The 13,448-nt window shown below is 37.8% G+C and overlaps 1 long non-coding RNA gene across 1 annotated transcript in view; it reads left to right on the top strand.

Moving 5' to 3' along the window:
• LOC118352729 (uncharacterized) overlaps positions 1 to 13,448 on the top strand; it is a 142,929-nt gene that overhangs the window by 27,945 nt on the left and 101,536 nt on the right. The gene's annotated exons all lie outside the window — the stretch shown is intronic.

Genomic DNA, 13,448 nt, shown 5'->3' with positions numbered 1-13,448 from the left:
AGCACGGACCAGTCCCTCCTTGAAGTACTTTTCCCCTCGAATCTGAGATTCCACCTTCCCTGGCCTTTCCTCCTACCATATCGGCTGACTTGGAATGACTAAGGCCTCAGAAGCTGGTGAGCCTCTCCACCTATACGCTCCCTAGAATAATGACCTGATCCTATCCCATGGTTTTAAACACTTGTCATACATAAGAATCTCAGCTCTTCAGCCCCCATCTCTCCCTTGAGACTCATCTGATTGCCAACTTGTGGATATCTAACACTCCTAACACGTCTCAAACCAGCATATGTACAAGAGTCTTCTTCCCCTCTAAACTTGCACATCTATCTGTCCCCCAGTCTCATCTCTGCCAGTTGTGCGGAGAGCAGATTTGTGCAAGAGAGAGAAAGGAACCCATTGCAGGAGTCCAGTCAAGAAATGTGTGTGGCTTTGATTGAGTTGTGCAAAGGAAAGATGAGCAGTGGTCATATCCCCAGATCCTCCTGGCAAGCAATGGAGTGAGGAGGAAGGCTTCCTGGAGCTGGGTGCCAAAACACAATGCACCGGACACAGGCAAGGTTAGAGAGGAAGGCAGAGAATATCAAAGACTCTTAAAGACAAAGCAACAGGGAACATCGTGGGGACCACAAAGGACATATGTTTGGCTGCCTAAGATCGAATAGATGTGTGAGAAAGAAGTCTCTTCTCATGAGAGATTTTAGGGAAGCCAAGTTACAGGTAAGGTTGCAGAAAAGGGAAAGTCATCACAGATCCTTATAACTAGATGTGATCTCCTAGTTCTCTAATCTTCATGGTACTACTTAGACATAGATTCTTTGTGAGTTTTGTTTTTTTTTTTTTTTTTTTTTTTTAGGAATCTCAATATGCAGCTCAAATTCATGACTCTGAGATCAAGAGTCATGTGCTCTTCCAACTGAGCCAGCCAGGCACCCCAAGATGCTTTAAAATGATAAGTTATTTCAAACATGCAGTTAATTATTATAGACTGTTGCAGGTATCTTCATTCCTACACCCAGCTTTATTGTATGTCCCTTTTTAATGGTACCTGCTATGTAGTATCATGATTTTATTTATTCACTTTATTTCCTTGTATTATAGAGAAGTACCTTGAGTGGCAGGGGCCACTCTCCCCTTTGTATCTTAGAAATACCTTATACAGTGACTTACACACTTTAGGTCTCCCAAATATTTGCTGAATTGACTTGCGTTCTTGAAAGACCTCAGAAACCTTCGGGAAAAAGGAATATGTGGCAAGCAGCATGCACCATCCTTACAGATTTGAGGAGTTGCAGCTATTTTAAGGTATATGAATTCAGAAGGAATTACTGTAAGTGAAAATAGGCCAGTGGCTGCACCTCGTGGCATGTAACAGTGAAAACATATTTCATTTGCTGACATCCTTGGCTAATGTTTCTGATTCTGGAATCGAAGTCATAGACAACCCAAATCCCAGCTCTCCCAGTAGGCAGTCAATTTCCATGCCCTCCCCCATTCTAAGTGCCTTTGATTTATGAAGAAAGATGGTTAGCCAATAATAATAATTTACCGTCAGCTGTAGCAGGTTTATTAGACAATGTTTACACCCTTTGTTTAAGTCCCAGTTGCTTTGTCTTCTGCCCTAACATGCCTCTCACCTGCTACAAATCCAGAAAGTATTATATTACCTGATGTATTAGAATTCCTACCATCTTACTCCTTGACACAGAGCTGCATCGATGACTTAGCAGAACTCCTAGAATTCCCAGAAGAATGTGCTGTACATCATGGTAAACGAGACCTTTAATGGAGTGGCAAGCTTCCCAGTTAGGGTGACAGTGGCATCTGGTTTGTCCTAGATGGTCCCAGTTTACAAACTGTTGTAATCAAGTGATGTCTTGTAATTATTTAGCATTCCCCTCTCACTCTGTGGGTTCAGATGATAAGTTATATGGTCACCCTATTGATCTCTCTACTTCTACTTCTCATATCACCTGACTGCCTTATGTGGCTGGACTTCCATTTTTCTTATTTGTGCAATGTCTTGACAGATGGGGTGAAATGACACTCTCTGCTTGGTGAGAAAGAGCCACACTAGACATCACAAACAAAGCTCCATTTCTGGCAAGCTTTCCAAACACAACACAAACTAAAATAAATCCGTTCACCCAGATGTTACCATCCCAAATTGTGCCGACAACACCACAGCCTTTCCATGGGGAAAGAGTAAACCACCCAAAACAGTGAGAACTAAAACTTCAATTACATAGTAAAAAATGTTCAACATTTAGTGCAGGACTCTGGTGGCTGAATTTAAGTCAAAACCAGCTTAAAATTTTAAAACAGCAAAATCCAGGAGGGCTTTTTATTAGATGCAGGATCTCTCCCTCTTTTATTTCATCTGCATCAGCTCCAGAAAAGGAAAAATAATATAATATTAGAATAATATGTAGTTATAACTATATTTTCAGCCCAGCAATTTCAGTCCAATTTCCAGCAGTAATGTTCATTAGAATCAAACATTTCCTAGATGGTTTAAAAACACAATGAAAATCTGGCACTTTGGGAGCTTATGTGAATACAGCTTTAACTTCTTATTTTCAAAGAAAAATGAGATTCAGCATTAAAAAAAAAAAAACTAAAGCAATGTCCCCAAAGCTTCTTTAAAAAAAAAAATAAAAGGAAACTCAACTTGCTGTACACATTAAATAATTCAAATCAATGATCCTTTTAAGCCCTTAGCAATGCATGAGCCAATGGGGGCAAGCAATCTAATACTTCATGCATTTAGGGGACTGCACTAGAAAGACTTTTAGTCTGTTTCTGCTTTTATAAATGCAAATGTATGCAGAACAGACAGATTGGGATCTGTACAATTTAGCAATGATCAAAACTTGTAATTTTTGAAAATGGGACAGATGTCCAGACTAGTTTTATTAAGACGCTTCTTAGTGAAGAAGAAACCAAACAAACAATCCAATTCCACCTCCTCCTTAAAAAGGAAACAAACAAACAATGCTACCACAAATTGGGATAAGTTAATCTTGTTTCTTTCATAGATTCTTAAAGTCGAGAGGCAGTTTAGGGTAGTGGAATAAATATCTCTAGCATGTATCACTGCATTACTCATCCTTCTGTCTCTAAGATGCAGAAATGGGGGGGGGGATGTTTCCTCCTTTAAGGACCTGCAATAGGCTCAAGGTTAACTTAGAGGTCAGCTAGATCTCTGGTTCTGAGTATCATGCTCTCCTTGAACTATAGACAGGAAAGCAGCTGGAATAAAAAGTAGAGTCAGAAAATATGTGCTGAATAAATGCTTCTCACTTTATTCACTCAAACTTGATGAGTGCCCCTCATCTTCCCATCCTTGGAACAGAGTTCCAAGGTTTATCTGATCATAATGAGTACCCAGAATGTACCAAGCAGTGGGGAAATCGAGATGAAAACAGCATTTGCTCTCAAAGGGGCTAGAGTGTGGTGGGGAAAACAGGTATGCTTAAAATGGGGTGCTAAGTATGGTAATGAACGTATATATGAGGTGCAATGGCAACCAAATGAGGATGGATTTATTCTGACCAGGCTATCAAAAAAAAAAAAAAAAAGACTTCACTACTACTCCCCTTAAGTTGAGTCTCAAAAAACTGCTGGGTGGACAAGGGAAATAGCCACCTTCTGGGCACCTACAAAGACACAGAAAAGCCACTGAGGTTGCATGCATTCGATCAGATCTTCATTGAAGAATGTCTACGTGCCAGGCAAGATGTGAAGCACCAGGGAAATAGTAAAAAATAAGTTATGTCCTTGTCATACTTTATCCTATAGGTGCTAAGTGTTTAAACACAGGAGCAAGACAATCAGCTGTATTTTGGAACAGCCACTCTGAAGGTGGAGGAGAGAGGCTTAAAGGAGAGACTAGAGGTGAGGAAGCCCAATTATGGAGACCACAATAGCCCCAGTAAAAGATGATAAGGGCCCAAGCTAAGACAGTGACCCGGGGCTGGAGAAAGGAGGTCTGTTCATGGGATGGACTCAACCAAACGTGTCCTCCATCCAGCCTCTGCTTTATTTTCAGACAGCTCCGGAGGTTACACAGTCCATCTCTACACTGGGGTAGAATCAGCCCCCTTCCAACCACCATGTGATGGCCTAGTTGTGCACTCTGGAAAAATGTAGACATGACAGGTCCTCAAATACTCGGTCTGTGTTCATGCTTGATTGCTACCAGTGAAATTCACATAAAATATTTATATTCCTCTACAAACAAAAGAGCAGAGTGAGGGCATATATTCCAAAAGCTTCCTAAATCCCCTACCCTAAACATTCAGATCTGCCTGGAGAAGCTAAGGGAGAGAAGATACTTTTTTAAAATCTTTTTTTTTTTAACACTTCACCTTCATAGGTGATTGCTAGGTTTTGAAATCTTTCACTTTATGAATTACCCATCTTCTGGCTTTTCAAACAACAAACAAAAGGGAAAAGTGTTTCTTCACTGAAGAGAATAAGATTTAGCCATTCTAAGGCACCTCGACCTCTGCTCAATGGCCAGTATTTTCCAGGAACAAGAGACCAGAGAGGTCAGTTGTTAACGGTTCAACAATTTTACTCTGTTAGAAATTCTACCTCCTGAAGCTACACTAGAGGCCTACAAATCTAATATTTTTTTTTGGATTTCTATTTTTTTTTAAAGATTTTATTTATTTATTCATGAGAGACACATACACACACACGCACACACACACACGCACACACACACACACACAGAGGCAGAGACACAGGAAGAGGAAGAAGCAGGCCCCATGCAGGGAGCCCAACGTGGGACTCAATCCCGGGTCTCTAGGATCATGCCCTGGGCCGAAAGTGGCGCTAAACTGCTGAGCCACCCGGGCTGCCCTTTTCTTGGATTTCTATCTCCAGTTTTAGAGTCCTTGATCCCAGCTCAATCTGCAATGCCAGAGTGAGACAGTGAACAGAGGCATTTACCCCTACATGGTAGGCCCTGGTCAACCAGAAGTCTGCCTGTGGGGCAGGAAGGCTTTTCTATCCAGGGAGGCCAGGGATTAATATACTACCGAGTTTTGTTTAGGAACATAGATTTTAATTTTTCTTATTATGAAAGTTTTCAAACATACATAAAAGCAAAGAAAAAAAGTACAATGAACTCACACATTGCCTTCTTCAGATTCAATACTATCAGCACTTTGACATGCTGGCTTCATCCCCTTTCCCTTCTATCTTTTTTTCCTCCCTCTTTCTCTTTCTTCTCTTTCTTCCCCCCTCTCTTCCTTGCTGTAGTATTTTTAAACAAATGTCTTACATCATGTTATTCTACTCTTATACTTCAGAATAATTCTAAAAAATGACATGTTATTATATAACTGCAATACTACTGCCACACCTGACCAAATGAATAGGAATCCTCTCACGTCATCTAAAACCTAGGTTCCAGGAAAGTTTTAGAAGTCATAAGGCTTGAGATTTCTGTTGCTTCTCTAGGGAAAGGCTATGCCACAGATAGCCTTGATTATCAGGCAATTTTTTCCTTATCCTCAGCTTAAAGTTTCATCCCATTACTGCATATTATACTCATGTATCATGCTAAATAATTAATCTTCCTTTTTAATGTTTACACATTTCAGATATTTGTATACATTTGGCTTGTTTTTCCTTAGTCTTTGCTTAGCTGAACTATACATATTTAGTTCTTTTACTCTTATTAATCAATGCCATAAGCTCTTAATCATTTTGGAGCTTTGCTTTGAACCTCGTCCAGCTGGTTTCCATAAGCCTAGTAATGAGTAGCCCAGAACCAGATGTAGCGTTCCAAGAGCCGTGTCACCCAAATCAAACTGCTCCCCATTCCTTCTCTGAATGCTCAATCCCAAACCACAAGAGCCTTATTTTCTGTCATATTATAACAGAAACAAATGTCTTGTTTTCTGCTTTTATGCCCAGTTATTTTTTGGCATTACAGCATGTGTTTCATTCCTCCCACTAAACATCTGTGCTTCAGATCACTTTCCTCCAGATGTAATATAAACAGTATTTTGGAACCAGAAGAGTACAGAGACCCAGCTCTGCCATGCTGGCTATGTGACTCTTGGCAAGTCACCTCATACTCAGCGCCACTTCAAGTTCCCCACCTAAATGACAAGACTGATCCTTTCTACTCTCTACTTCACAGAATTGTTGGAGGGTTAAATAAGATGATATAAATGCAAAAGGTTTACTAACTTTAATGGCATGTGATGCAGATATATATATTTAATATACTTTAGTACACTTAATATACAAAACATTAACTTCTACATTCTCTAGACTTTTCTACTTGCATCAGTAGCTTATTGCACCATTTAATCATCTGTACTATCAGGAGTTCTTTGTTTCAGCTCAATTCTTCCTATCAAAACAGTATCTAATAAAATATTTTTTGAAATGTATACTATGAATCCATAAACCATGAGACTTTCATGTTTATTCTTCTATTACTTCTAAGTCAGGTATATGGCATTTGCTTCTGTTTACTATTTACTAAGTTCTAAGTCGTGCTAAACACTTTACCTGAATGGCCAATTTAGACCTCATGATTCTATGAAGTAGATGCTATCAACATTCTCACTTTAAAGACGAGGAAACTGGGGCTCAGAAAAGCTAATTAACTTGCCTAATGTTAATAGTTGGTCAAAGCTGTAGAGCTTGGAAAACCTGCAACTCCAGAGCCCATTCTCTCAACTGTGAGCATGATTTAATATTTCACATAATTACTGCGAACCTTTAGCTATAGATTAAATTCAACAAACCTCTATGTGCCAGACACTGGAGACCAGTGAGAAGGCATGGCTCCTTCCAGGAGGCTGTTTGCTCACAGAGAAGCTCAGAGCTGATTAAAAAGGAACAAAGCACAATGGCTGTCATTAGCATAGGCAATTATACCAATTACCCAACATCCACGAAAATGCTCTTATACAAAAATACTACTCTTATACAAAAATTCAGATTCATTCCCTTTAGATAAACTATTTGATGGCTATTGCTAATCATTTTATCCTCCAATTCCCTGGCCCTTGGCTATCTAATAAATAAATTGAATAATGCCAATTTTCCTTTAAACTGTTCGCTCAAACATCCATTATCTGATGATACTCTGGTTTGGAGTATTTTATTATCTCAGTCCTGGATCAGTGCACCAGACTCAGTTTTAATTGGGTTCTCTGCCTCTTGTTTCAGCCTCTTCAGTTCTTGCCACACATCACTGCCAGATTAATCTCCTTAAAATAAAGCTTCCATCTAAACCAGTTCCTCCTCTGAAGCTTTATTCATTTCCGACTTTCAAGGTTCAAAACGATGTAATGCTAACCATCTTCATGCAAATGTTCCTCTCCACTCAGACCTTCTCTTTTCTCCCTACATATGTCTTGTACACTGCTCTCTTGCTGGAACTACTATCCCCTCCTGAATTCCTCTCCTTTCTTTTTTTTTTCTCCTCTCCTTTCTTAACTCTTTGAATACTATCCCTCCTCTATGCACCCATCCTGATCACTAGACACTCTGTTCTCCCTCCTCTCTTCTCTTTAGAAGCTCAACAGATGTTTGCAGAATTAATTATTGCTCCATTAAACATCACTAGCACTTTCTGGTGATACCACTCACTGATATTCCTGTATCGTACCATACTTATCTCTTTGTATGTAGTAAGTAAGCGAAGTAATTAAGTGAAAACTTCTTAAAGGCCTGAACTATGTCTTCAAGAACTCTTTAGTATGCTATACATTGTTTCCCCATGCAAAGGTATTCATGAATATTTGACAATGACATATTTAAATTATATAAAATAAAACACCTATTTGCCACCTTTAGATCATATGGCCAAATCCATGAGCCAAAAGATTATTAATGACTTAAGATATCTGACCTCTAAGTTCTGTTCTTAATAATGCATTAATTTGGAGTTGGGAAAAATTAGTTTTCTATGTCACAATTTTCTCACTGACAATGGAAGAATCCAAAAGTCAAAAGAATTTCAAGGCACCCTTCACACATGAATGCTAATTTATTAAATATTTTGCCATGATTCAATGGATAGTCAGATTATTTTCTAAACATATAAAATGAACTACAACATTAGAGTACTGCAGCTCAGGTATGTTCCCCTCACTGCTCTTTTGATATGGAGAGTTCCATTTCTAACAAAAACAGGGAATGAAACAGCCTCAAAACCCTTGCAACTACAAATGCTGGGAAAAATATAAAAGCATCATTTAAGAGGTAAAATGAACTCAAATGGGTGACAAGCTCCTCTGACAAGAGATGGGAAACATGAATTTTTCCACTCTTGGCATACTACAGAAGGAAGAGGCAGTCATCATAAAAGCACGGAAGATGAAAACAACTGAAATTGTAATAAATTCTTGAAGGCCAAGAATGATAGCTTAGGAATTTGGGGAGTCTCAGACAGAAAGGAAGTCACTTCCTAGTTCTTTACTGTGGGTCTTCACATATAAGAGTGATTGGGCGCAGGGCAGTAGACCTGAGAGACCCTGTGGGTGGCACAAAGGCATTGAAGCCCACCCCCTACATGAACCCTCCCTTCACGTGAAGCAAAAGCCATAATCTTTTAGGGAGAGAGAAAAAGCCAAGCAAAGATCCATTGCCTTTGGGGGAAAGGCAGAAGCAAAAGCTGCCTGTCACTGCAGGAACGGTAAGAAATGAACTTGGGTCAGGATCTTGTACTGTTACAAAGCAGAGATCTGCTATCCCTGGGAAAGGGGCAGAATTGCTGAAAAACCTCACCCCTGAAGTCCAGAAACACAAGGCCTAAGACAGGCTGGAGTGAGAGGACCAAGAAACATTTCCTTGAACCCACCAAGTAACAAGCAATAGCAGTTTACCCCTGGGAAACGTGGAAAAGCCTTGGTCAGATTCCTTCTACGGCATAAATATGAAAGACTTGTGAGCATGCAGAGAAAAACTGAGGAAAATCCTCCCACAATCCATGAGTCCACTAAACAAAGTAGAAGCAACCTACCCTAGCAGCAATTACAAGTCTGCTATGTTGATAGTAAGATCAACACCAAACCCAAGCCTGTTTCAACTACTGACTAGACTGCCCCAACACCCCACTCTAATGGCTGGATGGAAGATGTGTGCCCATTTACAGATGTAAATACTATGTAGCTCAGTCTGTTTTAAGCACAAAATCTGGCCTTCAATTAAGAAATAAGAAACACACACACAAGTAAGAAAAGGCTATGTGACAAAACAATCAACAGAACTAGACTAAGATATGGTCCAGATGTTAGAACTACCACTTTATTATTTATTTATTTATTTATTTATTTATTTATTTATTTATTTATTATTTATTTATTTATTGTATAAATTTATTTTTTATTGGTGTTCAATTTGCCAACATATAGAATAGCACCCAGGGATCCCTGGGTGGCGCAGCGGTTTAGCGCCTGCCTTTGGCCCAGGGCGCGATCCTGGAGACCCGGGATCGAATCCCACATCGGGCTCCCGGTGCATGGAGCCTGCTTCTCCCTCTGCCTGTGTCTCTGCCTCTCTCTCTCTCTCTCTCTCTGTATGACTATCATAAATAAATAAAAAAATTAAAAAAAAAAATAGAATAGCACCCAGTGCTCATCCCATCAAGTGCCCCACTCAGTGTCTGTCACCCAGTCACCCCCACGCCCCCCATCCAGACAGACTTTAAAATAACTTTAATATGTTAATGGACCTAGTGGAAAGGTAGACAGCATGCATGAACAGATAGGGAATTTCAAGAGAGGTAAAAACTGAAAAAAAAAAAAAAGAATGAAATCAAAATGCTAGAATTAAAAATGTATTAGAGATGAAGAATTTCCTTAACAGGTGTATTGGTGCACTGGATTGAGGAAAAAGTCCGTGAACTTAAAAAGAGGTCACTAGAAATTACCCAAACCAAAATATAAATTTAAAAAAAGAGCAGAGCATCCAATATCTGTGTGCCAATATGAAATGTTGAATATCACAACAATTTGAGTCCCAGAAGAAAAAAAAGAGAGCATGGAGTAAAATAAATATTTGAAAAGATAATGGCTGAGAATTTTCTAACACTGATGAAAGAAAATAAACTGAAAATGCAAGAAATTCAGAGGCCTAAAGGGAAGATACAAAGAAAACCAGACCTTGACACATCAAACTGAGAAACACTAAAAATAAAACCCTGTAAGCAGCCAGAGAAAACACACAAGTCAGAAGATAATTAAATGACATCATTTAAGTGTTTATTGAAAAAAAGGTGAATATACCCAATTTATATACCCAGCAAAAATAGCTTTAAAAAATGCAGGTGAAATAAACATTTTTCAGACGAAACCTGAGAGAATTTATTCCTGTCAGACCTGTGCTAAAAGATATATTAGGGGATATCTGGGTGGCCCAACTCTTGATTTCAGCTCAGGTCATGATCTCAGGGTCCTCAGATCAAGCCCCACACTGGGCTCCACACTCAGTGGGGAGTCTGCTTGGGATTCTCACTCCTGCTCCCTCTGCCTCCACCCTGTTCACACACTCTTTCTCTCAATAAATAAATAAAATCTTTTAAAAATAAAAGCGCTATTAAAGGAAGTTATTCAGGGGGAAGAAGTATGATAGTAGAAATTTGGATCCACATAAGAAAAATGAAGAACACAAGGATATAGAGAAATATAAAGATACATTTTTTTACAATTTTTAATCTCTTAAAGATAGCTGTCGGTTTAAAGCAGGGGTCAGCAAGCTATAACATGAGGGTAAGTGTATTTTATTGGAACACAACCCCATCCATTCATTTATATGTACTGTCTATGGCTGTTCTCATGTTAGTGGCAAAAGTGAGTAGCTGCAAGAAAAACCATATACTGCCAACTCTAAAATATTTACTATCGAGTTTCTTACAGAAAAAGTTTGCTGAACCATGCTTTAAAGTGATAAAGTAAAAACAACAACAAAATCTCAATATATTATAAGGTTTATATTATTTGTTAAAGTAAGTTGTGTGAATAAAGCACAAAGATAGGAGGTAGGAAATGGAAATATACTATTATAAAGTTTCTACATAATATATGAGGTGGTACAATGAAGGTAATTTGTGATAAGTTGAAGATGTATATCATAAATCCTACCACAGACACTAAGACATTTTTGAAAGAGGTAGAACAAGCCAAAAATGAGACAGAATGAGTGAAATATAATGGAATTCTAAAAAAAAACAAAAAAAAACAAACACTCAAAGCTGAAAGCTCATCAAGTGCCCATTATTCACTAGAATCAATAAAGGGTGGTATATTTACACCATGGAATACTAAACAATAATGAGAATGAATGACTTATAACCATAGGCTACAAGATCCCAGAATCTCACAAATGTAATTTTGAGCAAAAGAGGCCAGGCATCGAAGAGTATATATTACACACTTCTATTTATATAAAGCACGAAGGCAAATTAATAATCTATGCTAGAAGTGGTTATCCCTGGTGGTAGGGTGAAGGTCAGTGGCTGATGACTGGAAGAGAACTTCAGGAGGCTTTTGCTAGACTAGTAATATCCTATTTCTTGATTTCGTTGCTGGTTACACATGTATTGTATATGCAATTTTCTGTATACATATTATCAGTGTAAGTGAAAAACCTCCACATGTTTAAACTATATTTAAATATATATGTAAACTAATATCTGATGAAAGAACAACACATGAGGGATTTTGGGGGGAAAAACGGTGATATTCTAGAAATTTTCTAAAAATACAATATTCATTAAAGTGAATATATAGGTAAACAGTAAACTAAAATGGCAGAAGGAATTCATTATCTGGAAAAGATTCAAAGCAAATCCCCTAGCTACAGCACAGAGGGATAGATAGAAAATATGAAAGAGTAAATTAGACACATAAAACAAAATGAGAATGTAAGACATAAATCTAATATGACAACTGGATGGAAGAGATGCAATACTCAAAGAGACAAAGAATGGGAATTTGATGAACAACATGAAAATTCAGGTTATTAGGAACGAGCTTCTGAACAGAAGAAACATACATTTGTTTTGTACTCAGAAGCTTCCTACTTTAGAGCTGGGAAAGTTCTTAGAGATAGACTAGTCTGCCCTTTGTTTCAAAGATAGGAAAACTGAGGCCCCCAAAATTGAAGTGATTTGCCTGGATGAAAAAGCTCATTAGCAGTAGAGACAGAAATGATCTTAATATGTTATATTTTAAGAGTCATGGATAAGACAAGCAAAATAGTCATTTCTGACTTTAGCTTCCCTGCTGGTATCACCACTTACTTACAGCAGCAATCTGAAATATTCCTGTTCATAGAATCTAACTCAAATTGAAAATATGAAGGCATTACTGATTCAAATGTCACATAATAAGTGTTTAACAAATGGTACTTAATGATTAGGCCAGACTAGGGCTGCCCACACATACTGTAAAGAAATAGTTTCAACACAAGTCTTCTACAGATTTGACTACAAGGCCATCATAATGATTTCAGTATATAAACTATCTATTATATACTTCTATTAAATTTTTAACATTTTAAAGTGCTTCGTGAATTACATTTTCTCTATTATATACATAATGACAGAAGGTAAATTACTTTCTTCCTTTGAAATAGAACAACTCACTATTTAAATGAACCTCTAACAGCCCACTGTCAGTCTAATGCAAATTTCAACCTGGTCAGGAGTATAAAATGTACTGAAGAACTGATATAAAGCACACTTTATTTTTTTTCAAAATAAATTATTTCTGATGATGGATTAGTAGCCTGTATTAATTCAAGTATTTAAGAATGAAAGATCTAGTCAGTATAGGAAAATGTATGTGAGGTTAAATAAAAAAAAGGAAAATGTGAGGTTAGCCCTTATTCAAATTTTATAATTTTGAATTAGTAGAGGGAAAGTCTATATTATTATTTTAATGCTGATGAATTTTAAAATCATAAGTAAAACAATCCTATGATCACCTTTGATGACTTTTAAGACAAAAATATTTTTCAGAAACTGGGGATCCCTGGGTGGCTCAGCGGTTTAGCACCTCTCTTCAGCCCAGGGTGTGATCCTGGAGTCCCACATTGGGTTCCCTGCAGGGAGCCTGCTCCTCCCTCTGCCTGTGTCTCTGCCTCTCCCTCTTTGTGTCTCTCATGAATAAATAAATAAAATCTTTAAAAAAAATTTTTTTCAGAAACATAAAAAATCTAAAGTGTAAAATTAAGTGATTTGGTATATTCCAAGTTGAAACATTTTCAGAAAGTTCTTCTTACAATCAAAACAGAACTTTATCATATCATTAAACTTTCGGCCTAGAACTACATAATGAAAAAAACAAAACAGTACTTAGATAATGGACTCTTGGAAGACAAAAAAATGTTTTATCAAGGAGTCTTGAACCTTTCAAGAGCATCTGTATCAGTTTTAGTTGTTTATGACAGGAATATTTTAAGGTTAA

Source organism: Canis lupus, chromosome 28 (genome assembly GCF_003254725.2).
Source record: "Canis lupus dingo isolate Sandy chromosome 28, ASM325472v2, whole genome shotgun sequence".
Classification (NCBI taxonomy): domain Eukaryota; kingdom Metazoa; phylum Chordata; class Mammalia; order Carnivora; family Canidae; genus Canis; species Canis lupus.
Note: the sequence above shows the minus strand (reverse complement) of the source record. Positions and strands in the feature narration are given on the sequence as shown.